Source organism: Rhipicephalus microplus, chromosome 1 (genome assembly GCF_043290135.1).
Source record: "Rhipicephalus microplus isolate Deutch F79 chromosome 1, USDA_Rmic, whole genome shotgun sequence".
Classification (NCBI taxonomy): domain Eukaryota; kingdom Metazoa; phylum Arthropoda; class Arachnida; order Ixodida; family Ixodidae; genus Rhipicephalus; species Rhipicephalus microplus.
The window spans coordinates 81,191,153-81,215,870 of record NC_134700.1 but is presented as its reverse complement, the minus strand read 5'-3'; the positions used below and the strand labels follow the sequence as shown (position 1 = coordinate 81,215,870).

The 24,718-nt window shown below is 42.2% G+C and overlaps 1 long non-coding RNA gene across 2 annotated transcripts; it reads left to right on the top strand.

The window, feature by feature from the left end:
• Positions 1 to 337: 337 nt before the first annotated feature.
• On the top strand, positions 338 to 11,186 carry LOC119178634 (uncharacterized). Of its 2 annotated transcripts, XR_005110735.2 has the most exons (4): positions 338 to 496; positions 1,472 to 1,530; positions 6,689 to 6,729; positions 10,774 to 11,186. It is a non-coding gene; the product is annotated as an uncharacterized LOC119178634 (long non-coding RNA). The 2 variants fall into 2 exon arrangements; XR_012888568.1 differs by lacking the exons at positions 338 to 496; positions 1,472 to 1,530 and having other exon boundaries at positions 6,595 to 6,729.
• The last annotated feature ends 13,532 nt before the right edge of the window (positions 11,187 to 24,718 follow it).

Sequence of the window (24,718 nt, the reverse complement as noted above, 5' to 3'; positions counted from 1 at the left end):
CTGTCAAAAGTTAACGACGTCGAACAACCGTTACAGTTGCTATGGAGCAGTGTGTTTTGCACTCTACATGGTTGAAGTGCATACAGACGCAAAATGAATTTTGTTATCTGGAATTATGCGTTTCCCTTTTACGGGAAGCCCTTTAGTGACGAAAACTTTATCGACATGGTTGGCTTACAAACTGCACAATGCCAGAGTCTGCTGCTTCTTATCAATAAGTACGCTATCTCGTACACCTGTCTCTCACATACCATCTGCTGTTCATGAGGGTGTCGTCTATTAGAATCCACTGTCTAATTGTGGGCGTAGGATGAACAATTGGACAATCGTAAAAGACAATATCAGAATGTATGAGGTGATAACTGACGTTCATTTACACAAGGCATAGATTCGGATTCGCCTTATAAATAGGCGGCGAACTTTGTCTGAAAAAGAAGGCAACAGAGCGTGTTCAATCTGTTCTCTTTCAAGCAGGAACAGCGGAAGACCTGAGCAAGTGAGTTACCATTGTACATACTTTCGTATTCAAAACGTTTAGCCACAATATTCACGTGAGTGTAATAAAACGCTCGTTTCGCTAAATTCCGGGGTCCACGTCATTGAAAGTAAGCCATAACTAGTCGTGTCTCTGTCTGAATAGTCGAGAAAGAAACATAACATAAATAATTAAAATTTCCGATATCGAGTGTAGATAGAAGCGAAGTCGTCTACGATGCAAGCAGCTGTTACACCACATAGTAACAAGATTTGTTGATACTGCCCGAAAAAAAAACAGCATATGAATCTCTTGTTTGGAACGAGTCTCTTTAACGCATCATATATTACTTGCCAGAAGCGTAGAATTGCGCCAGGCGCTTGAGAATGAAATTGAGCACTGATGCGGTGCTTTACATCCCCACCTATCACAGAGCGCGAAGACATAATTAGTCAGCAGCAGCGGCAGAACCAACATCAAAGTGTACAGTGGCGTCGGTTCCCGTGTTGTCCTACGGACACGTAGTGAGCTCTTCGCTTATTCGCGAAAGATGTAATTGTGGCTTATTGAGTACCTAACAACTGTACTTGCAGTAGGCATTCCATAATACTTTGAAACGACGGATGTTATGCCCGTAGTAGTCCGTTTCTCTACGGTACGGTTGAAGCAGGCACCGAGAACCAAAGCAGTAAGGGGATGGCCGAGAGGCATGATTGCGGTATCGCGACCAGCTCTTGAAGGCGAAGCTCGAGTGTTCTCCCATTTTGGTTTCTTCACAAAACAGGAATATGGTGACTAATTTACTCATACAAAGTATAAAGGTAACAAAAATAACCACTTTTTGCGAGAACTGCCTCGGGTGTCTCGTGAAATTGTTAGTACCAAATATTACCAAACCACGTATACGAAATTACCATATGTGCATGGTTTCGTGATACAGGCAATATCTTATTACAGACAATTCTAGTCTCATGAAGTGTATATGTATTATTGCAGCTTATACATCATGAAGGCTTTCATCATTATCCTCCTCATTGGCATTGTGGCCTCAAGTTGTGAGTATTTTGACAAAAAATAAGTTGCGCATAGAAAGAAGTTTTCCACAATCCTTTCGAATATCGAGTTTGTTTTAATTTTTGCAAACACTTGTCACCTGACCTTTATGTGTTTTTTTTTAAGTTAACAGGCGGGGATGATATATGCATACACATCTCCCCTATTTCATTTACTTGAGTCATATTCTTTGTCCATCCTTGACGTAGGGAAAGTGCTTTTATAAATTGCCATTACGGTGTTGGGAGTCCACAGGTCTTTCCGCTCACTTTATTCAGAGTTGCAGCTAAAATAAAGACAGCGCCACAGAATTAGTCTTCGAAATTTATTGATTAATATGTGGGGTTTAACGTCCCAAAACCATATTCTTCGAGACAAGCTAAACAGTTTGACCTATGTGCCAAATCTATCATCTGAATGCCAGCGTTAGTAAGATCTCTGCCAGTGAGTTTAATCCACGCGCCATGCTCTTTAGCTCATTGTCCTTTATCTTTAGTTCAAGCGCCCACCAATATGCTCAATAAACACACACCAAAACTTTACGTGTTCAGAATATCTATTATTGTCAACAAAATCAATGTCAGACGATAGCAGTAAATTTTTTTTCGGTGTGTCATAGGCCGTAAGAAACGACACACTATGGCGATATCCCCCAAATGTTTTGGTAAAAACCTTCGAAGTAGCAAGTTTAAATGACATGTTCGGGTGGTAAAGTTATACGCTCAGAGAGCACAGGCTAGGAGTTCAAACTGAGCAGTGCCTAAGTTTATATTTATGAAAACAATTTTGGGTGATCATACTAAACTACTAACCGCATCTTACGGGGATTCACTGCATTATCACTGCAGACTGCTTTAAAACTTTGTTGCAAGAGAGTTGTCTGCTCGCCTGAAGAGAACGATGGAGTCTTACAGACTCAACAGAACGATGGAGGAGGCCTGTCGAGAACGATGGAGTCTTCCACCATGGTTAAAATGAAAAAAACAAATAACCATTTCATACTACCAAAGACCCATTGATGTGCTTTATGACCATTAGGTTGTGCACAAAAGCTGCAAATGTATTGGATATAACTATGAAAAACACGCCAATACTTCCCAATCCTGTTCTCTTCTAACATTGTCAAGGAGCCAAACTTGCAGACGACACCTCTGGAAACACGCATGTTTTCTGATGGCTGATTTTCCTCAAAATCTCTCCGCGATCATGTCAAACCACTTCAAATGTAGATTTGAAATAAAAAATGGGCTCACTTACTACACTGGGAACTGTTCATAGCTAGAATATTTCTAAAGAAAACTATTTAGGTGAGGTTAAAGATTTCCGAATTTCAAACAATGCGGTTTAAGTGAGGTAAAATTGAAAATTATTCTGACAGTATTGTCCATATCAATGAATTTCTGTTATTTTTCAATTTTTTAGGCAAACAGAGGCTTACTGAGCAAACTCGTTCGTTCGACTACTTGATATGGCTGCTGTCCTCATTGCAAAGGTTGACGGTATTGCGAAAATATTGACCTAATGTGCATAAATTGACAAATGTACGCAATTGCAGAAACAAATTTCATATTCGCACTTGACGGTTACCAATACGAAGTTTGGCTCACAAGATAAGAAAAAAACATGACTGATCACTCTATAATGCGCACGCAGTGAGAGAGGTAGAGGATGACTACACAAGCAGTGTGTTGTCATCAGTTCCCTCTGCACTTGTACGCACGCGCTTGATTTCTCTGGCATGCAAAATCATCTCACCCCGAAAACTATACTTTTGCGAAGTGACTTTTTTTCTTTTATATTTGAAGCTATTTAACATCGCTGCTTGTTTTTCTGCTTAAACACATCATTAGGTTCTGCCAAAATATTGTATATTTAAATATTGTGCGTGTAATACTACGCCATCTTTACAACCTGAGTAGAATTCCTACAATACAGAAGATTTAGTTCATGTAAAGCACATTTGCCGACGACTGATAGAATGTACGTTAAAATGCAGCAAAGGAAGGAAAACCATCATTTTCGTCCAATAATGGCTTGCAAAATATATCAATTTTAAACTCAATGGCAAAAAAAATGCAGTTCTAGGGCGGCAAATGTGATTTTACAAGTTTTTGCTGCAAGCAAGACCGTAAGCTCTTTTTCTTTTATTTTGTATTTATTCCTTCTATGGCCACGGTGGTTTAAAAGGTAAGGTACTCAGCTTCAGATCCGCAGGTCGGGGTATTGAATCCCGGCAGCGGCGCCTGCATTTTCGGTGAAAGCGAAAATGGCGAAAGCGCTGTAGGCCCATTCGCTCAGACTCGGGTGCAAGTTAAAGAACACCAGGGGGTCGAAATTTCTGCAGTCTTCTATACGACGTCTCTCATAATCAAATGGTCGTTTTATGATGTTAAATCGTACATTATAATCAATTATTATTATTATTCGTAGTTATTCGTTCATCACGACAGAAAGCTTCAATGAGAACGCCGTCAGTAACGAAATGAGAAGGTGGTTGGGATTGAGAAGCTAAAGATGTCCTTTTTATTCTTCATACGAAAACTGTAATAGAAACACTACATATAGAAAGAATTATTTGTGTGTACCTGAAGAGACGAAATCGTTTAATGCTAACATTCTGTTTCCTCCAACCATGCTAACAAATTCACTATTCCAAGTGTTTCTATTCCTACTATTAACAAGTCTGGGATACGCACTAAAAACTGTCAAAAAAAGGTAACACGTGCGGTCATCATCATCATAAGCCATAGCATTTTACATTTCAGAGGCACTGTAAGACGCTAGTTCATTTTATTATCTTCTGTTTGACCTTGGTTTTTGCAAGCCCGCTGATTTCTAAATTTCCTCACCTCACTTGACAGCACATGTCAACCTCGCCCATGTATCACATCACCCGGAATGCATTCTGTTGCACAAACTCAGACTTTCGCATTATGAGGCCTGCCCAGGAACAACAATACTCCATGTAAAATGCACAATAAAATCATAAAGCCTTAGTGGAAAACCCAGCTAACAACCGAATTCTATTTACTTTGCGCGTAATGACCAACACACGGATGCTTCTTTACGAAAACTGTGCAGAGAATTTTAATGGCGTTCCTGCGAGTAACTGGGCTGTTTAAGACCTGGTATAAGACTCTTTGGCTTCAAGAGTACTCAGTTAGAACTATTCTCGGCCTTGTAGGGCACCCCAATGGCATAACCAAGGGGCCGCACATCCGGCATAAAGAGTTAAAAATGACGTTGTCAAAGATGTGCCCCCTTCTTCCCTCCTAAAAAACTTTTTGGCCTACATCCGTGGAGCAGACTATACCAGCCTGCTGCAACACCACAACCGCCGCCAACATCAACACAAGTGATACCACGTGGCCGAATTTCATTTTATAAGCATGTGCTTAGCAGCATGAGCGCTTGTACACGGACTCCAAGGCCACAGTACAGAGTTTGCTATTTGCTTTACGCTGTGAATCTCGTGCACTACTGGTGCTGAGAAATAAGAGAGCTGCTCCCGACTCCACGTCAAAGGACATGGAATCACGTTTCAGTGGCTTCCAAGTCGATGCAGCATATTGGGCAACGGACATGCCGACGCAGCTGCTCGATCAGTACACAAACACGGTATAGAAGAGCCTATCCCATTCTCAAGAACCAATGCTGTCATAAAAATACGACTGACTGCTATTGAAGACGTAAAATTCCTGTGGAATACAGCAAGTTCAAGGCACATGCGACTAAATAGACTGGACTCGTCTCGCCGACTTCGGCCTTCATCATAACTTTCTCGACTTGAGATGACGGCGGTTTGCCAACTGTGGCTTGGTGTCACTATCACCAAATTTATTGCCTCTCGGTATAGTAGACAGTGCCACTTGCAATATTTGCGACAGCAATCAAACGATTGAGCACATTCCGTGCCACTGCCATCGCTACAGCGCGCACAGACTGCCTCTTGCTGCTGCGTTAGCCCGCCTTGACGACATGCCTTTATCAGAAAAGTCTGTGCTCGAACGCCGACACAATCCACTTTCTGACAAATAATCAGTGAAGGCTTTATTAACTTTTTGCTTGAAGGTGGCCCATTAAATAGGTGATAGCACATTCACTCTTCTTTTTCTCACGCGTCTCTTCTTTTTTTTTTTTTTTGCTTTCCGCCCCATATCTTTTCCCCATTCTCCCTCCCTCTACTGTACTGTAGAAAACCTGGTACTACATTTCTGGTTGACTTCCCTGCTTTTCTCTCAATCTATTTTCTTTCTCTATCTCTATTTCTATTAATCATGAACAAATCAAGCAAAACTGTGATTTATTTCTTAAGTGACAGCGATCAATACAAAAGTCGTGTCGTGTCGTTTACACCTACATTATTATATTTTTAGCGATAACAGTATTTAGATAACAGTGCCATATTGAAGCACAGTGTTGCTGTTTCTTGTGCATGAAATAAAATAAGTGTCAGTTGCATTGAGGCTGTCTGCGACTGCATTGAACAGGACGTAACTTCACAGATATGTGGCCTATTTGCGCAGATGCTTGGATTAAACACGTTGGTGCTCGGACTAAACTCTTCATTAATCCTCTACGCCCTATTTTCACAGGAAATATTCTTGTCGAAACACACGAGCTATCAATGGTAATGGGCACGAAACTATTTATCCGTGTCACATAAATACACTCTTAAACTGTAATACTTATAAGATTTTGAAATAACTGTAGGAAGCTCACACAATACCTCAATTTCTCAGGAGAAAGCTTACAAAATTGGGTACCAAAGATGATGGCGTAGATTTTGAGATTAATAAGACCAGAATTGCTTAGGTACCAATAAATATTGTCGCCTTAGGATGTGTTCACGAGCAGCTCTAATAGTATGAGCACGTCATTGCATTCATTCGATGTTCGGGCAGTAAAAGATGATAAATACAAACGCCACAAGCTTTGTCTTAGACGCAGCGCTTTGGATCCTATTACGACATGTGACTATTCCTATGACTTTTTCTATAGTTGGAAGTAATAGAGAATAATTAGCTTTACTAATATCAATCTATTTTCATGTGGCGACAATGATAAAGGTGCTGCTGTCATGTAAGTACAGTTTTTCCTTTGTACTCGCAGCAGCGATCTTCAGTTATTCAAATATGTCATTTGTTTTGCTCCTTGCAGAAAGCCCAGTCGTGAAGACAATGGTAAAGCTGTGGCTTCAGGTAATTATGATAGTTACGTAGAGTGTCTTGACTGGGTAAGTTGCTTGCATGTCATTTGCGATGAAAGGCAGACCGGCATCCCGCTTTTTCCTATGCCACAATGATCACCATTCCAGGAAAAGTTATTACGTTTTCGCGATGGGGCCATTCCCTACCAATAATATTAACTTGCTGACTGTCACCTTCAATTCCAGTAATTCCTCTTCTTTGAGCACCTATAAATAATTCTGTTTTAAAGTGTTACAGTAAAATATTCTGGCTATACTCATCGTAGGGAAAGCATCAGCAATGTTTTCATGCCTTTGTTGAGTCATGCAAATCCAGATTTTCAGAAAGACTTCACATACGTCCGTTCGTCCGCGTGCCTTTGGCCCTGAATAACCAAGCTGTTAGATTGGAAACGTTGAAATATCTAGACCGCTTTCATAAGCCTTCCAGCACCTGGCGTAATGGCGCAGAAACTCACTTAGCAACAAGACTGAGTACCTTATAGGCAGAGTGTTTTGCAAGAAAAGTCAACAAGCAAAATATATTCAAGTAACGTTTTAATGCACCTATTTAGCAAGCGTTATTGCAAACCATCAATAACATAGGCTACCGTATTCACCACAATTTCTCGTCATATCACTAGTACTGTACTATGGTGCAACTGTGTTACTGTGCTATGGCACAACTGTACTACGTCGTATCTGAGTACTGTACTATGGCCCTGTACACCTTTCCAAAAGATAAGAAAAGGCTCGCGAATATGACGAAATTGTAAAAGCAGGTTGCTGTCGCTGCCTTTATTGGACCTTTACTAACTTCTTGCTATCTTTTGACTACTCAGGTAAGGAAAAACTTATGAGGGGGAGCTGTTGGAAACTGTTTCGTAGAATTACCAAATTTTTGCGATTGACCTGTTAAATACGCTTTCAATCAATAACTGTTGCAATAAGTTATTGTCTGGATGACGTTGAAAACCAGACAAAGAAATGATCAATAAAATTAAAAACCAGAATTTTCTTTTATTTAAACTACAGACCCCGGACATGGGTGCATCTTTTTCGCTTTTCTTAAAGCGTAGAAGCTAAAATACAAATATACGGGTTGAATAACGTAGATATTTTAATATACCTATAAGTTCCAATAAAGGCTAGAAGACGACTAAAACAACATTTCATTTCAGCAATGAGAATATGCTGCAAGACACAGGGCAATTTCATATTATGAGGGGAAGGTGAAGATAGAGCTTGATAGTCACACGATCCTCTTTTCCCGTGAGCGCGCATTTATGAAAACGAGAACTTTGGGATGAATCTAAATTAATGAAGCAAATGAAGCACTTTAGAAGGACCTCTATTTGTTTTTTCAGCATGTCCTTGCGCGAGCACAAGCTTTTTGGAACTATGTTAGCTCAATGCGAGAGTTAGTATAATTGAAGTGCCCGAGAACCAAGAGGAATCACATTTTGTATTAGGTTTTCAGCAGTGTTTGTCCAAACAATAACACCAGCGATTAGCTCTTGTCAATGTCCGTTACCTACGGAGGGCGAGGGGTGGTGAAGAGGATTGCTATAGCACTGATGAAGTTACTGACTTCAATCATCCTGGTATTACTTCAGTCTCGCAATAATTCTGTCTGTCTTTTTCAATATACAACGGCTAGAAGAATAGCAACACTTACGCAATAAAAAGCATCAAGCAAGTTTGCAGCGAAATATAACAAGTCAGGTCCACAAAACTGTACAACATTCTGCAAGTAATTGCTACCATGCTACGTTGGTGTTGGAAGGCCTCTAGCGTATAATACCTACAACCATTAGCACAGGGATGTACATTTACTATCTTTTATTTTTCATATGCCGAGCTAGCTCAGCAATTATCTTGATTGATTGATTAATTTGTTGGGTTTAACGTTCCAAAACCACCATATGATTATGAGAGACGCCGTAGTAGAGGGCTCCGGAAATTTCGACCACCTAGGGTTCTTTAACGTGCAACCAAATCTGAGCACACGGGCCTACAACATTTCCGCCTCCATCGGAAATGCAGCCACCGCAGCAGGGATTCGATCCTATGATCTGCGGGTCAGCAGCCAAGTACCTTAGCCACTAGACCACCACGGCGGGGCAGCAATTATCTTGTGGCACTGGTAAGGAGAGCACGTGTGCTTTAATACTGACCGTGGCGGCCGTATTTTGATGAAAGTGAAATGCGCAAACACATGTGTTTCCAGATTTAGCTGGATGTGAAGAAATTTCTGGTGGCCACTAACTCCAGGGGTACCTGCTACTGAGCGCCTCATATATGACATGTTTTCACGCTTAATACCTTCAAAAAAAAAAGATTAGTGCGAGCTGTTCGCAACCCATGTAGGCTTCCCTTAAATTTCATTGAGGCTATTATAGTAGGTTTTATTGCCCAGTTTCAACTCTCATCACCCGGTACCCAGAGTAGCATGTCAAGTGAAAAGCCATGCAAATTTCTCCAGTTCTACATAAAATATTTCGCCCTCTCTATTATAACTCTTGTATATTAGACCTTGTTGAGGCAGTATTACGGAAATTAGACATAACAAGTTGTCTCGTTTCCCAAATTTGCTACATTAAGAGTCGAAGGCTGCATTACCTCGCACACCTTATCTCAATACAGGCACATAACCTATAGTACTCATCCTAACGCCTACCTTCTCAATAGTCCCTGCTTCATTTTCCAGAATTATGGCTATAGGTACACTAGGAACTGTTTATTAATTCTACATGTCACAGGGTGTCTTCGCTGTGTATGAGGGTTTTCTCAGTAATGGCATACGGTGTATAATTTTCTGATGTTTCATTGCATTGATGATGGTCACCAATTACATTGTTACAAGAACGGGCAATTTGTGAGGCAGAATGATTTCAGTCACTATGTTTTTTTTGTGCATGAATAGTTATAGTTTGCTAGTAGGCAACGAGAAAAGTAACTGCCACTGATTGTGACTGTAATGGTTACTAACCTTGTTGGTATTACCTGGAAGTACTACCAGAGTAGTAACTTTATTACAAGTAGTTACTAAACCAAATTTAATTAGTCATCGTCATGAACACTGTCATCCAGTGTTAGTCCACTGTAAGATGAAGGGGTCTCCAAGTGATCTACATTTTATCATATATCCTGTGCCAGTGAATTCCTATTAAAGGCTTTGAACTTCCTGATATTGTCACGTTTCTCATCCCTTGGTAACCCTTCTGTTGCACTCACTGTTGACCTTGTCTGTTCTACCCATTAAGTGACCACTTTTTGTCGCTTGGTGTCAGCTAGGGTATCTGCAGCTCCTGCGTGTTCTCTTACCGATTCTGCCCTTCTCCCATATCTCAATGCTATTCCTACCATTTTACTTCACATTGCAAGCTGCCTGGTCCTCTGTTTTTGCCTATGTTGCGTTCCTAATCTTCATACTTCGTAACTCGCAGTATCCAGTAGCTGCATACTTTTCGCTTGAGAGATAGAGACATAGTTTCTGACATTTTTTTGGTAGTGCCTGCCGAATTTGCTTCATCCCATTTGCAATCGTCAGTAATTTTTTGCGATTATATTGCATTCTTGGTAGTTGTTCTAGGTATAGATATTCTTGTATGCACCCTAATGTACGGTTTACGACCTTAACTTCTTTCTGTTTCACCAGGTCATTCAACATTATCTTTTTTTTTCATTACATTCGATTTAGGGTTTACTTTATTACTCTCTTGGTTTATTTTGTCAAAGAAGTTGATACGTATTACAATTTTTGAGACTGTATGCCATCCTCATGAACTTACCAAAAACTCTGGAAGTAATGGTGATCTGTGATTACGCCGGTAAAATGTTTAGTGAGCGAAGCTTCATGGTCACATGCTTGTGAACAAAGAAATGTGCCTGTCGAAGTTTAAGATGTAGTTTAAGTGTTCTCACGGTGTATGAAAATATGATAAGTCAAAGAGCATTCGAAAGCGACCATCTAGCTTCTATATTATTATGAGACTTTATCTTTGGTAATCAGACACCAATCAGAAAATTGAGTATCCTCTACCGTTTGTTCCAGAAAACGATGACTCTAAAATCAAGCTGAAAAGAATGGCCGATTCCATGACGAGAACTTTCCACGCTCAACTAGCATCGCTTTCGACAGCGCAGCGAAAACGAGCCCTGGCCGCTATAGAGAACATTGCCACTAAACTGTCCGACGAAGACAGCGACGAATACTTCGTCTGGTCCATTATTATGGCTGGAGTAACCGCTATGATAACAAAAGGAGCCGGGATAGCCTTGGGCGCCGCTCTTGGTTGAAATATTTTTGCCTAGATTGTGTGACTGTACTTTCATTCAATGTAGCATTAAACGGCAATATAATAGCACATGGCTTCGACGTACAACAATGAAAATGTGTCGTTGAAGTTGATGAGCAGCACTGCACACGCATTCTCATAAATAAAAGAAAATGTGATAGCTGCTTCAGATGTGAATTCTCGGAGTAGCTTCACTTTTAAGGCAACCACCGTACTTTCACAAGCATGAGTGACGCAAATCAAATGATTCAGAAGAGAAGGGTTGTGCTAGTTTTCTGTGTACATCTAGTTCCTTTTCTTCTGTATTTCAGTAGCGTATTTGTTTCAGTTTGGCTTATAATTTGTCTTATCAACCTGCTGCATTCATAGAGGTCCTTCGAATATTTTGTCTTGTGCGTCTAGAGGACACTTATGCCATGAAAAGCGTGCGTTGTTTTTATCTAAAATGGTGCTGTGAATTAGCTGATAAGAATGACAATGGCACGGAAAGATACCAACACGGGGACATGCTGATTAAGTACAGGTGTCTCTCATGCCCCGGAAAGGTGAACTCTGAGCTAATCAGAATGAAGCATTATCACACATTCAAGGAAAGCTGCGGCTTTCTGAGCAGTCTCTAGAAAGCAAACTGGCAACGTTTTTGCTTTTTTTTTGTCAACGACATGTCAAGTGATATTTATTACTACACAACTCAGTTTCATTGAATGGCTAGAATAGTATGGAAGGAGGTGCGAAAGTTTCTGAGAAACTGACTGGGTGACCTCTTATGGAGACGTGAGTGGGGCAATTACAAAAACACAGCTAAAAATGCAAACTTTTGAGCAGTGACTAACGTGCCTAATTTGACAACATAATAATTGCATTACATAGTGCTAATACGTTTGAAAAAAATGGACAGAAAATAATAGCAGCTTTGCCGTGGTTCAGGGAGCCGATAATGGCAATTTCACGAAATGGTTTTATGCCGTCATATTGCGCTATAGACTTGCCATCGAGTGCCGTTAAGAGCAAAGCGAACGTACTACGGTAGACAGAGTCGCACCCCTCCCCCCCTTGAAATGTTCTTTTGGCCATGGCCTACCAAGCGAAAAGGGACGTTTGACCACATCGGATGGGCAAATTACTTTGAACTTGCATCGCGATAGCTTACAGGGTACTCAGGCAAAAAGTATTAGAAATTCAAATATAAGGTACTACCACAACAACTGTCCAGATAATATATTTGCCATAGGTATGTTAAGATAGTTCTACACATATGTAAATTTTTATTATATCCCCCTGGGATGTAGTAGCTAACGGCTTCGCACCAAAAGGTCTGCCTAAAAAACGCAGCATATGCGCGGAGTGCATGAGCGGGGTGAAGAGTCCGTCCGTCCGTTCGTTCTTAAGTCCGTCCATCCGTGCTTCTATCTGTGCGACCGTCTGTGCTTCCATCCATCCATTCGTGCGCCCGTGCGTGCACCCGTTCGTACATCCATCCGTGCATCCGTCTCTGCGTTCGTCCGTGCATTCGTCCTTGTGTCCGTCCATGCGTCCGTCCATGCATGCATTTGTCCGTGAATCTGTCTGTCGGTCCGTCCATCTATCTAGTGAACACTCTCAGACCTGCCATCTCGCGTCTTTACAACGTATATTGAGCATACAAAAGTACCGCCACCCAGCGGACATTCCAAGAACTAAATGAGAGGTGGCACACGCGCACTTTCTTATGGCCTGCGCTTCGTGTCTACTTCCCCCTTTCACCACCTCTAGTTCATGGCTATATACTAGTTCACTATATTCATGGCACTGCGGCCAACCCTGGCTAAACTTTGCTAAAACGAAGGAGGTTACACCCAGCAAGTTTAATGTGGCAACTCTTTCTGGTGAAGTAGAGCTCAAAGTGCGTTCTTCTCATACTAGTTTTTTTTTAAGCATCAAATTTTAGGCAAAATTTATTAAAGTATAAGTCACTAAGTTATTAAGTCTTTGTAAGTTATTTCATCAGAAACAACTATCTTTATATGTGTCATTAACGTGCGCTGGTTTCCTCCTCAATCGAAACGGGCGCGCGCGTGCCACTCCTCTAGTCCAGCCATGGAGGTGGCTATCTACTGCTACTACTCTTACTACTACATACATAGCGGACGCCCGACCCACGTCATAGGGAGCTTCGCCCCCAAAATGTTTTAAATACGACCAATTTATATTCATTTTATTTGGGTGTCTCTTCATATCTCAAAAAATTTTGCCCTTCTTGGTCAAAGTACAATACCTTCCTTTAGGAAGATTGATTTTAGATTTGTTTTGACTGCTGAACAGGACCGCTTTTCAGAACCTGTGCCGACAGGGATTACGGTTGTCGTTTCTGTAATTGATAGGAATCCCTGCTGAGGTTGGCGACCAGATAGCAGTTTGCCACCAAACACGCGAACTTCTATAAGAAGCCTCCGCACAATAGTGCAAATTCGATTGTGCAGTTTCACCTTGTCCATAAAAGATCGTTTATTCAATGCAGAAATACCAGTGTACACCGTCAACAACTCTGTTAGCAATAGTCTCGAAGACTCATTATCTATACGTAGATCACATTGAGATGCAATAACTTTTGATAACCCTTTTATCTGCTTGCACAACACATTCATTACTTATGTACTCATAAACGTGCCATCAATTCGTTTTTCTTCAACGAGAGATTGTGTGCACCCCAGTAAATTCTCTGCCCTATTTTATTATCACGTTGCAGTGACTATGAAAAAAATTGGTAATCTGTCAGTAGATATAAAACTCCTAATTGCGCTAAGTTGTTCCAAACTGTGATCCTCAAATTAAACAAGCAATACCTGCTTTATTTGCCAGCGGCCATAAGTGTATACCGCCTTCACCATCTGATAATCGGCAGAACGTGTCTTGCGTTATATATCAGTGACCGCACCACCTTGTGTTTTCCATGGTGCTCGCATAAGCTCCCGACTGAGCGAGAGTATGCATGTACTTCGCTTAATCTCAGTAATATTTGTTGAGATTTACAGCGAGAGCTGTTATGAGATCGAAACCCGGGTCACGTGCGGCACCGTAGTTGTCTGCCACCGACACCACCACCAGTGTCTGTAACCACTACCAGGAAATAAGAAAAAAAACTAGTACCAAGGACACAGTGGGGCACGAACACGGGTCACTTTCGTGTCAGCTCAGTTTCTACCACTGAGCCACGCCCATGCTTGGGACTTGTTCGCTAACTTTCCTTAGGCAGGCTTGGTGTCGGAAAAGGAATCGTGTTAATATGAGTAATAAAGTGTTTTAAAACAGCAAGATATCAACGAGGCATCACACAATGCCAATAGCATAGCTAAAGGGTGAAACTAAAGGGCGTAACTAAACGGAGCGTGTTCACGGACTCTAAGGCAGCAATACAGTGCTTGATGTTCGCCTTGTGTCGGGGACCTCCTGAACAACTAGTGCTGGAAATTAGAGAGCTGTTTCACCACCTCTTCGACGAAGGACACAGAATCACGTTTCAGTGGCTTCCAAGTCACTGCGGCATATTGGGCAAGGAACATGCCGATGCAGCTGCCCGATCAGCACACGAAGATGGTGAAGAAGAATCTATACCATTTTCAAGGACTGATGCTGCAATGACCATCCGAAGTATCGCTAATGCAGAATTAAAACCTCTGTGGAACGCCGAGTGCTTACGGCACACGCGACTGCATAGACTGGACACGTCTCGTCGACTCCGGCCTCCGTCTGGACTCTCTCGGCTCGAGACAACGGTGCTTTACCGACTATGGCTTGGTGTCGCCTTCACCAAAGCTTTCGCCTTCCGAATCGGCATGGAAGACAGTGCTGCTTGCGGTCATTGCGGCAGCGATGAAACTATAGAGCACGTTCTCTGTCACTGCCCTCGTTACAGCGTGCAAAGACGGCAACTAGCTGCTGCGTAAGCTCGCCTTGACGACAGACCTTTGTCTGAACAATCAGTGCTGGAAAGACGACATGATTTGTGTGCTCACAGAAAATCAGTGACGGCCTTACTGAACTTTTTGCGTGGCAGCGGTCTATTGTATAAACTGTAGCACCCCAGCTCCCCCCCCCCCTTTTTTTCCGTGCGTCTATTTCCCTCTTCGCTTTCTTTCTAATCTTTCTTCCCCATTCCTCCTTCCCCTAGTGCAGGGTAGCAAACCGGATGCTCCATTTTCTGGTTAACCTCCCTGCCTTTCCCTCAGTTTATTCTCTCTCTGTAAAGGGTTGACCAATGCTCCAAAGCATTACAAAAAGTTGTTTTTTATCACCTATTAACTATGGCGCATACCCACTTCAGTCGTAATTAGACATCGTTGTCATGCACTGCATGAAGAATTTGCACAATGTTCCTTGCAAGTGTTTAGCGGGTACAATGCTTCTCAGAGGAATGACAAAAAGTAGCATAGATAATGCTGGGCTACTAGGAAATTATTATTCATAATGCTGCAGTGGGTACCCAGCAAGTGTGCTTGCAGCAGTTACCGAATAAGAACTTCCAAAAGGATCTGAAAAGCCGGTCCTCTAGCTTTCGCTGTGACTGTGCTGCACATTCCGCAGAGGCCGGGCGTGTTTTTTTTTACGTCCCACAATCTCGACATAATTATGGGTGACGCAGTGCAGACCCCCAGAAATGATGACCATCTAATATTCATTAACGTACAATTAAACATAACTACGCAAGCCTGCAGCTTTGTCTCTTGAGTTTCACTTCTAAGCAGTAAAAAAAGCGTTTGATACGTATACTCATCACATGCCCACATAATGGCATACTTATTTTCCAAATTGAAGTTGCAGATGAGTAAATTGAGCTAAATTTTAGTGCGTAAAGAGTAAGAGAAATGAAACAGAGAGCTTTAAGTAAAGGTAAAACAGAGAACTTGTTTAATTACTCATTATAAAAGACGTAATACAGTCCCCAGACTGAAAAAAAACTATACTGTGCACAAGGCAATGTATGGTATGCAAATTAAAGGACAACCAGGCAAACACTGGAGCTGTAAAGCATTTATTACCAAGAGCCATTCGAAATGAATTAGCAGGAAGAAAGCGATATGGTACGCCAAGATATCGTCTGACGAGTAAATGTTTGTTTTATTATATCCAGCATTGGTAATGGGGCTGGTATAGCTAAAATTCATTATTTCGATATCAACGGACACTCTCAGCTGGATTTTGCCGCTGGCGCCGGCGTTGACGTCAGCGTCAGTGTGACCATGCCTCAACCTATAGGTATACGTATCTGTGTATATGAAGATGCAAGAAAAAAATTCAGTAAAAGACTCCGGCGCGCGGAAGTGGGCTTGAGCCACCTGCGTCGTGAGTGCGAGGCCTCAACTACTGAGCCACCGAGGAGCACGTCCTTCCCCGTTCAAACGGTAAGCTATTTATATCTACCACTTACCGTAGCTGACGGGCAATTCGGGGGGGAATCAATGCACCCTCACCATTTTGAGGGTGCATCGCGTGGCAGTGCACCCTCACATCATCCACGTTTACTTTGCACCGTTTAGAGGGGGGGTCACACTCTCTTGCGTGCCCTTATCTCGCAGCGGGGAGAATTGTATATCTTGGCTAGCCTCGGGATTTACCTGCAACGATTCTGTTGTAGCTGCCTGGTGCTTAAATGTCACACAATCATTGCAGTCTCCGTTAGCGAAAAGCCCGCGCTTTTCAGACACGTAAAAGTAACAACTGAGATGCTTATTCGCGTGTATCTGTACCTGTGAGTACGTTTCGTGCGTCATTTGTGCGTGAGAAACGCGGGCACGTTTTGATATGCTTTCCATTCTGTGCGTGATGTTTGAATTTGTTGTTATCGAGTCCATCGCTTGTCTTTGCGGCAAAGATGAGACTTTTTTTGTGTGTGCATAAGTCAAGCTGCTGGTGAGGATCAGACAACATCCGATCTGCTCAAAACTGGAGGACATATTGTGTTAGAAGAACTAGCGACCTTGTTTATGAGGTGTCTCCTGACGGGAAGAATACCAGAGTCTTGAAAGAATGCTAAGATCATCTTAATACATAAGAAAGGAGATGACAAGGACTTGAAGAATTACAGGCTGATCAGCTTGCTCTCCGTAGTATACAAGCTATTTACTAAGCTAATTGCGAACAGAGTTAAGAAAACACTAGAATTCAACCAACCAAAGGAATAAGCAGGATTTCGAACAGGCTGCTCAACAATTGACAACATTCATACTCTCAATCAGGTAATCAACAAATGCACAGAATATCGCCAGTCACAATACTTGGTCTTCATAGATTACGAGAAGGCGTTTGATTCGGTAGAAATATCAGCCGTCATGCAGACACTGCGGAATCAGGGCTTCTATGAAGTATATATAAACATCCTGGAAGAAATCTACTGGAGATCAACTGCTACCATAATGCTTCATAAAGAAAGCAACAGAGTACCAATCAAGACGGGTGTAAGACAGGAGGATACAATCTCCCAATTGTTGTTTACCGCGTGCTTACAAGAGGTTTTCAGAGGAATAGAATGGGAACAGTTAGGCATAAACGTTAATGGAGAGTACCTTAGTAACCTGCGCTTTGCCGATGACATAGCATTGCTGTGTAATTTAGGGGACGAATTGTTACTCAAGATTACAAAGTTAGACAAGGAGAGCAGAAAGGTGGGTCTTAAAATTAATCTGCAGAAAACGAAAGTAATGTACAACAACCTCGGAATAGAGCAGCGCTTCGAGATAGGTAATAGTCAACTTCAAGCTGTGAAAGACCATATCTACTTAGGGCAGGTAATAACCGCGGAGCCGAACCACGAGATTAAAGTAACCACAAGAATAAGAATGGGGCGGAGCATGTTTGGCAAGCACTCTCAAATTATGACTGGTAGATTACCACTATCCCTCAAGAGAAAGGTAAATAACAGCTGTATTTAGCCGGTACTTAGCAACGGAGAAGAAACCTGGAGACTTACAGAGAGGGTTCAGCTTAAATTGAGGACGACACAGCGAGCAATGGAAATAAAAATGGTAGGTGTAACTTTAAGAGACAAGAATATAGCCGAGTGGATTAGGGAACAAACGGGGATTAAGGATATCATAGTTGAAATCAAGAAGAGGAGATCGTCATCGGCTAGGCATGTAGCGCTTAAACCAGATAACCGCTGGTCATTAAGGGTAACTAACTGGATTCCCAGAGAAGGCAAGCGAATTAGGGGGAGACAGGAGGTTAGGTGGGCACATAGGATTAAGAAGTTTGGGGGTATAAATTGGCAGAAGCAATCACAGGTCCAAGTTAGCTGGCGGAACATTAGAGAGGCCTTTGTCATGCAGTGGACGTAGTCAGTCTGATAATTATGATGATGAAGTCAATTACGTATATTCAGACCTTAAACACTCAAGATTCTTTGACATATTGACATGTGAAAGACTCAAAATGCAATGCAACCCCGAACGTGTCATGAAGTACCACGCCGGCGAGTAGTGTGAGAACTCGTTATACCCTACAGCCAACTGCCTTGCGGTATGCGGCGCACTCAAGTCGCTACGGGTAAGTGTCATGGCACTGGTACAGCTGTTTAGGGAAAACAAAAAGCGCGTACGCAAGCGCACGAGCTTTTGCGTTCGCGTGCTTGGTTCTGTCAAGACTGCGCCAGCGCTTTCATTCACGCGCAACAAATTGACAGTATTTAGTCCAAACTACCAATTTCTTGACCAATCCCCCAGTGTGGGTGCGTGCCACAGTTTTCAGGCACTTCCCTTCTTCCTTCCTGTAGCAGCAACCCATGGAGTCGGGCTGCGGTTTATTGTAAATAAACCCCTTTTTTTTCCTTTTCAACGGGAGGCTCGATTTTCTACAAGTGGTGCCTAAAACCTTCTAAACAGTGAACCACATTATTGAATCCACGGTAATCGTCTTCCCAGTTATGGATTCGAACGACCGACTTACAGCTGCTCAACTCGTCCACGCAACATGGAAGCTCACAAACTGACACTTAGATCTGAGAGAGCTCAATGAACACGCGTTATAAACGAGGAAGAGGCAACTCTCACTCAAGAAAGCCTCAAAGAGGAAGAGGTTTGCATTTTCCACGAACGCCTCAACCAGCTACACACCGACTTGAAGGCCACCGACTTTGACATCGTCCCTCTGCTATCAAAAATGGGAGCCGAGACACAGTTTGACCGGGTTGTGGAATACAACGATAGAGCTTCAACCACGTCCGCGAAGCTTAATTATAGGCTACGCCAACTTCAAGATTCCCAGAACCGTGCACTACCGGTGGCAGCACCTACTGCATCCGTGTCACACACGCCTCAGCCTGACATTCAACTTCCAAAAATCGGCCTCATGAAGTTCGACGGCCATCCTTGAATGTGGACGCCTTTTTGGGAACAGTTCATTCAACTGATCCACAACAACGGCGGGCTCACTGACGTAGACTGGTTCGTCTACCTACGTTCGGTTGTGACCGGTGATGCGGCATGGCTATCGCCGGACTTCCAGCAACGGCAAGTTCAGAATCCCTGGACATTTTGAAGCAACTATGTATTGGTGAACTGTCACCCACATCAAACGCACTTCACCTAAGTGGTAAATAATTAAGGGAGCGAAAGCATTCCAAGGCATGTCATCCTAATGAATGTTTTGTTTGTTTGTCCTTTTTTTCCTGGCGCAACGCCCCACGAAAAATTGGCCATGAAAAGAACGGTGTCTTGCTATTTAAAAGGAAATGTTCATAATTTTTGAAACGTTAAGTTTTAATGAATACGATTGATTTTGATATTTTAAACGATGACCTTAGCATTTTATTCTTCTCGTCTCCCGAAGGAAATCGCAAACGGCTTCACAAACGCTCCTGTGACTAAAACCCAGGATGGTATCCCCGAAGGAAAGAAAAACCGGAAGTGATAAATTTAGTCTCAACCTTTGAAGCGGTTCATCTAGAAGTCTTTTCTTCTGACTGGTGAATAATCTGCACGTTACAAAGAAATGATCAAGAGATTCACACTCACTGCAATGGAGGCATAAAGGTGACTGTACCACACCTGACCTGTGTAGGTTAAAATTCAGTGGGGGACTCGGCATCATATTTTGGTAACTGCGATCTTGGTCCTCCTGGAGGAACACCATCGATTCTTCCAACGATAATTGGGGTGAGGGAACTCAAAAACTGACAACGCACACTCGCGAAGTTGTTCGATACGGCAAATGTTTCAAAACGCGGGGCACTTACAAAAGCCAACGTCGGCAAAATAGACATTATCGGACCATTACATGATTAAACTGCGAGTGCATCATCCGCGTGTTCAATCAGAGGTATACCTTTCTGCCAAGGTACCCATACCAAGCAAATAATACGTATATGTCTTGGAATGAAAGAATGAAGTATTTCTAAAGAAATTGAAAATTTTGATGCAGTTAAAGAGGAACAGACGGATAGGCTGTCTGTCAGAATGACGGCTTCTGATAATGATTGGGGTAATTTCCGTAAAGCTAATATCATGGCAAGCAATTCTGCATAATAAATAGGAGTAAATTCAGGTAATGGAATCGAAAAAGACTAATCTATATATAATGATGCGATTCCCGCCCCTGCCTTTTCTTCACAAACTGACCCGTCAGTTGCTATTACTGCAGCCGTTTCTCATCTAGATAAGTGGTCCTCCAAAATGCAATTTAGGTATCTACTGGTTAAATGTTTGCAATTCTATGGAAATATGTCATCAAATTCTATTCGACATGTTTGTACAGATCTGCTTATGATTAGTATCTCATGGAGCTGCACTTGTCATGTTTAGAATTGTGTCTGTGCGAAAATGACTAGATGACATCGTAATCTTGGCCACTGATGGGCGAAAACTTCCGCCCGATGTACAAGAAAAGTATATTGCGATCTCATCAATGGCGATGCATAGATCTTTACAAATGTACGCACGGTTAGGATGTTAAACCGAGTACGAAGAAAATGCAGGCGTGCTTTTTTGTATGAAATAGTATTTGACACAAATATTGGAAGTCCACGACATAATCGTAATGATTCGCGTTTTAAAAGAACCAGCCGTCGTAGTTTGTACGCAGGTGCACCAGAAAACAAGACGCAGCCTAACTCCAATATCGGGCGAATATACATGCAGTAAATCATAATGAGAACATCACGGCGTAAACCAGAACGTTTGCTGCTTAGTTCTCGAAGCAGACCTTGACACTGTCTCAACCTGGTGCAATAAATGGCTTATGACTCTCAACTCTAACAAATCTAAATGCATGTCAATAACCCGGCGATCTATTTCTCCCCCCTGTACCTACAGAATTAACGCCGTTCCCCTCCAGCATGTCTCTTCATATAAGTACCTCGGCGTTTACATTACCAACAATCTATCTTGGCACACGCATGTTACCTACACCTGTAATAACGCTAACCGAACGCTAGGATACTTACGCCGCAACTTTTCTCACGCTCCGCTGTCCCTCAAAATTCTATTATACCGATCACTAATTCGCCCAAAGCTTGAGTACGCGTCCGCTATATGGGATCCCGTGCAGCAAAATTTAATTAACGCGTTAGAGTCTGTTCAGAACCGCTCAGTTCGGTTCATTTGTTCTAATTATTCCCGTACTGCTAGCATATCAGAAATGAAATCTAACCTTGACCTACCCAATTTAACTGTCCGGAGGAAACTGGCGCGACTGCATTTTTTCATAAGATATTTTTTCACAATCCATCAATGAAGCGAGACCTCATTTCACAACAGTCATACCACTCATCGCGCATTGATCATCAGCATAAGGTTGCCATTCCGTTTTGCCGCACCAAATTCTTTTCAGCAGCCTTCTTACCGAAAACAGCCGCCGATTGGAACCACCTTCCCTCTTCCGTTGTATCAATAACAGACCCTTTGTTATTCAAGACTGCAATTTCTCAGCAATGCTTGTAACTATACGCAGTTTCCATTATCTATCTTTGTCTTGTATGTGCTTGAATTCTTATACATTTTTAGTTGACTTATGTTGCCTTCCTGATTTGCGCATCTGATACTTGTTTCTTTATTTTGTCTTTTTTTCTTGTGTGTTATATATGTTGTACCCACCCCCTCTGTAATGCCCTACGGGCCCTGAGGGTATTCTAATAAATAAATAAATAAATAAATCCCCCGCGCACGTGTTCCTTTGGCAGCCATTTTTTCTATATGTGAACTCCAATTATGTTTTTCAGAATCAGTGATCCCTAAATACTTAACAGATTCTACCTGCGGGATAACGTCTGGTCGGTAATGCAAAGCGATATGAACCGGAACACTCAGAGGAAAAACTATCATCGCACTTTTTTTCACATTCAGTGATAAACTAATTTTTTCTAACCACGTTTCTAGAGCATTCATATATCTCTGCAGACCTTGATAAAGTGAATGTATACCTGCAGCTGTAATAAAGAACGTGATATCGTCGGCATATACATAAACTCGCACATCCGTCTGTACAGGAACAGTGCATAGTAAAATAATAAATAACAGTGGTGATAACACTGATCCTTGTGGGAGACCTCTAGTTTGTGCCTTAGAGACGACAAACCAGATTGAGAACAGTAAAATTCTCTGTCGTTTAAGAAGGAATCTACCCATGCTACAAGGTATTTTGGTAGAGCTGCGTTTTTAAGTCAATTTAATTGTTTTGAATGTGCCACGCTGTCATAAGCTTTTGTGATGTCTAGGGTTACTAAGGCGGCATATTTTTTCTTATAACAGGCAAGCTGTATTCTATTTTCTACATCGACATGGGCACACCAAATTGAGCAACCACGCCTGAAGCCTATTTGGCATAAGCTCAAGACCATATTTTCATTCAACCATTATATATGTTAATGCGTAAGATTCTTACAATTAGTTTTACCAGATTAGATGTAAGTACTACAGTCCTGATGTTATCTATCATAAACCCAGTACCTTGCTTTTAATAAAAGAACTATCGTCGCAATTTTCCAATTAGGTGGAATCCATGAGTTTCGGATAGAGTGGTTAACCAATGTCAGGAGTTCCTGGGGTAGAACGTTATGCATGATTTTTATTGTCGAATGAGTTATGCCATCAGGACCTGGCGCAGTATTGGGCAAGTGTCTTACTACCTGTTTTAACTCCGAAGCAGTGATCCCGTCAAAACCGTCAGTTTTCTCGGGAGATCGCGGGTGGTTTGAGAAGCCAGACGTAAAGCGAAATTCAAGTTCTTTTGCAATATCTTCGAGAGAACTAGACAATTCACTTGGAGTAGAAACCACCTATTCAATGTTGATGGATGAAGGTATAAGCTTTTTGGTTCCGAGGAAATTAAAGAGGGATTTCCTGTTGCTAGCTTTTGACAGAAACGCAGAACGCTGACTATCATAGCTGTCTTTCGCAGCAGCAACTGTTGTCTTGGAAATGGCAGCCGCATATTTGTAATCACTCCAATTTCTAAGATTTTGATTGTAAAGTAGTTTACACCACGCAGCTCTTCTTAGCCTGCAATCGCTTGTACAAGATGAATTCCACCAAGGATTAGAAGAATATTTGTTAGATCCCTTAATGTTTACGTGTAATTTAGACTTGTTTAACGATTCCTTTATCACGTTACTTAAATTGCCACTCACCAGGTTTGACAATTTTGAGCTCAGAAGCGCAATGTGTAGACAAGGCGTTCATGATCACGTCTGCCAAAATTTGCAACGCTACGCGCCGCGGAAATTGGTCAAATTTCAAAATGAACGCTGCTTCCCTTCCCTCTGCCGGCGCACGCCTAGAGAATGAGGGCATGATGTGGGCGTAGGAATGGCGCTACGTACACGGCAATACAATAACGTTGGTTCTACGTAGACGACTCTGCTCTGACGTTGTCAACAGTATACCACGTGACATGGCAAAAATTATTTAACTCAACATGCGTAGTTTATGTATTTGTTGCTTTAAGAGATTAATAAAACTTTAAATAAATAATGAGACGAAACAAAAATTGTGCGGGTTTTTCTTTCACTTTTTCCCGTGAAATGCTATGAGATGCGGGGATATTGTGCCGGCATTTCGCATGCGTTCGTGTCCCCCGCAGTCAGCACATTGAGCAGACGACCACCGAGCGACGACGCACTCATTGTGTTCATCTACTTTACCACGTCTAAGCCAGCGTTTCCAAACCATCCCACAGAAACTGGCAGAAGACCACAAAATAACGCTGGTCAACAAATCAACGCTGCTCGCGTGCTCGGGGGTGGGACTTATTTGGGCACGTCATGCGCACGTCACCTCTTGGTCGGATGCCTGAAAGGGTGGGGAAGCTATTTGGTTTGCGCAGGCTGCGTGGAGGAGCGGCAAGGGTTTCGATCTCGCCTCCTCTCATCATCGTTTCGCGCCGCCCAAAAAAACCTGTTTTCTCCGCTCGTGATGAACCGATTCAAAAATTTTTTGTGGCAAAATGTTCCTCATCGGACACCCAACCATTCCACTGTCTAACTAAAATTTGGTATGGGGCCTGGTGAGTGGCTCTTTAAATTCATGGCAGTTTGCTCTTCACATTCAACTATTCGGTTTGACCAGGCTGCCCGTAGTGCTTTTGTAGAAGTACTAAAATTTACGCGAGTAATCGAGTGGCTGATTACAGAGGTCACTGGACATACAATCTCAAAATATATAGGCAGTGGTCAATACTTGTACCCAAGTTCAGGGTAGACCATGTAGAGGTAGTGAGGTTAGGACTGTAGAAAGTAAG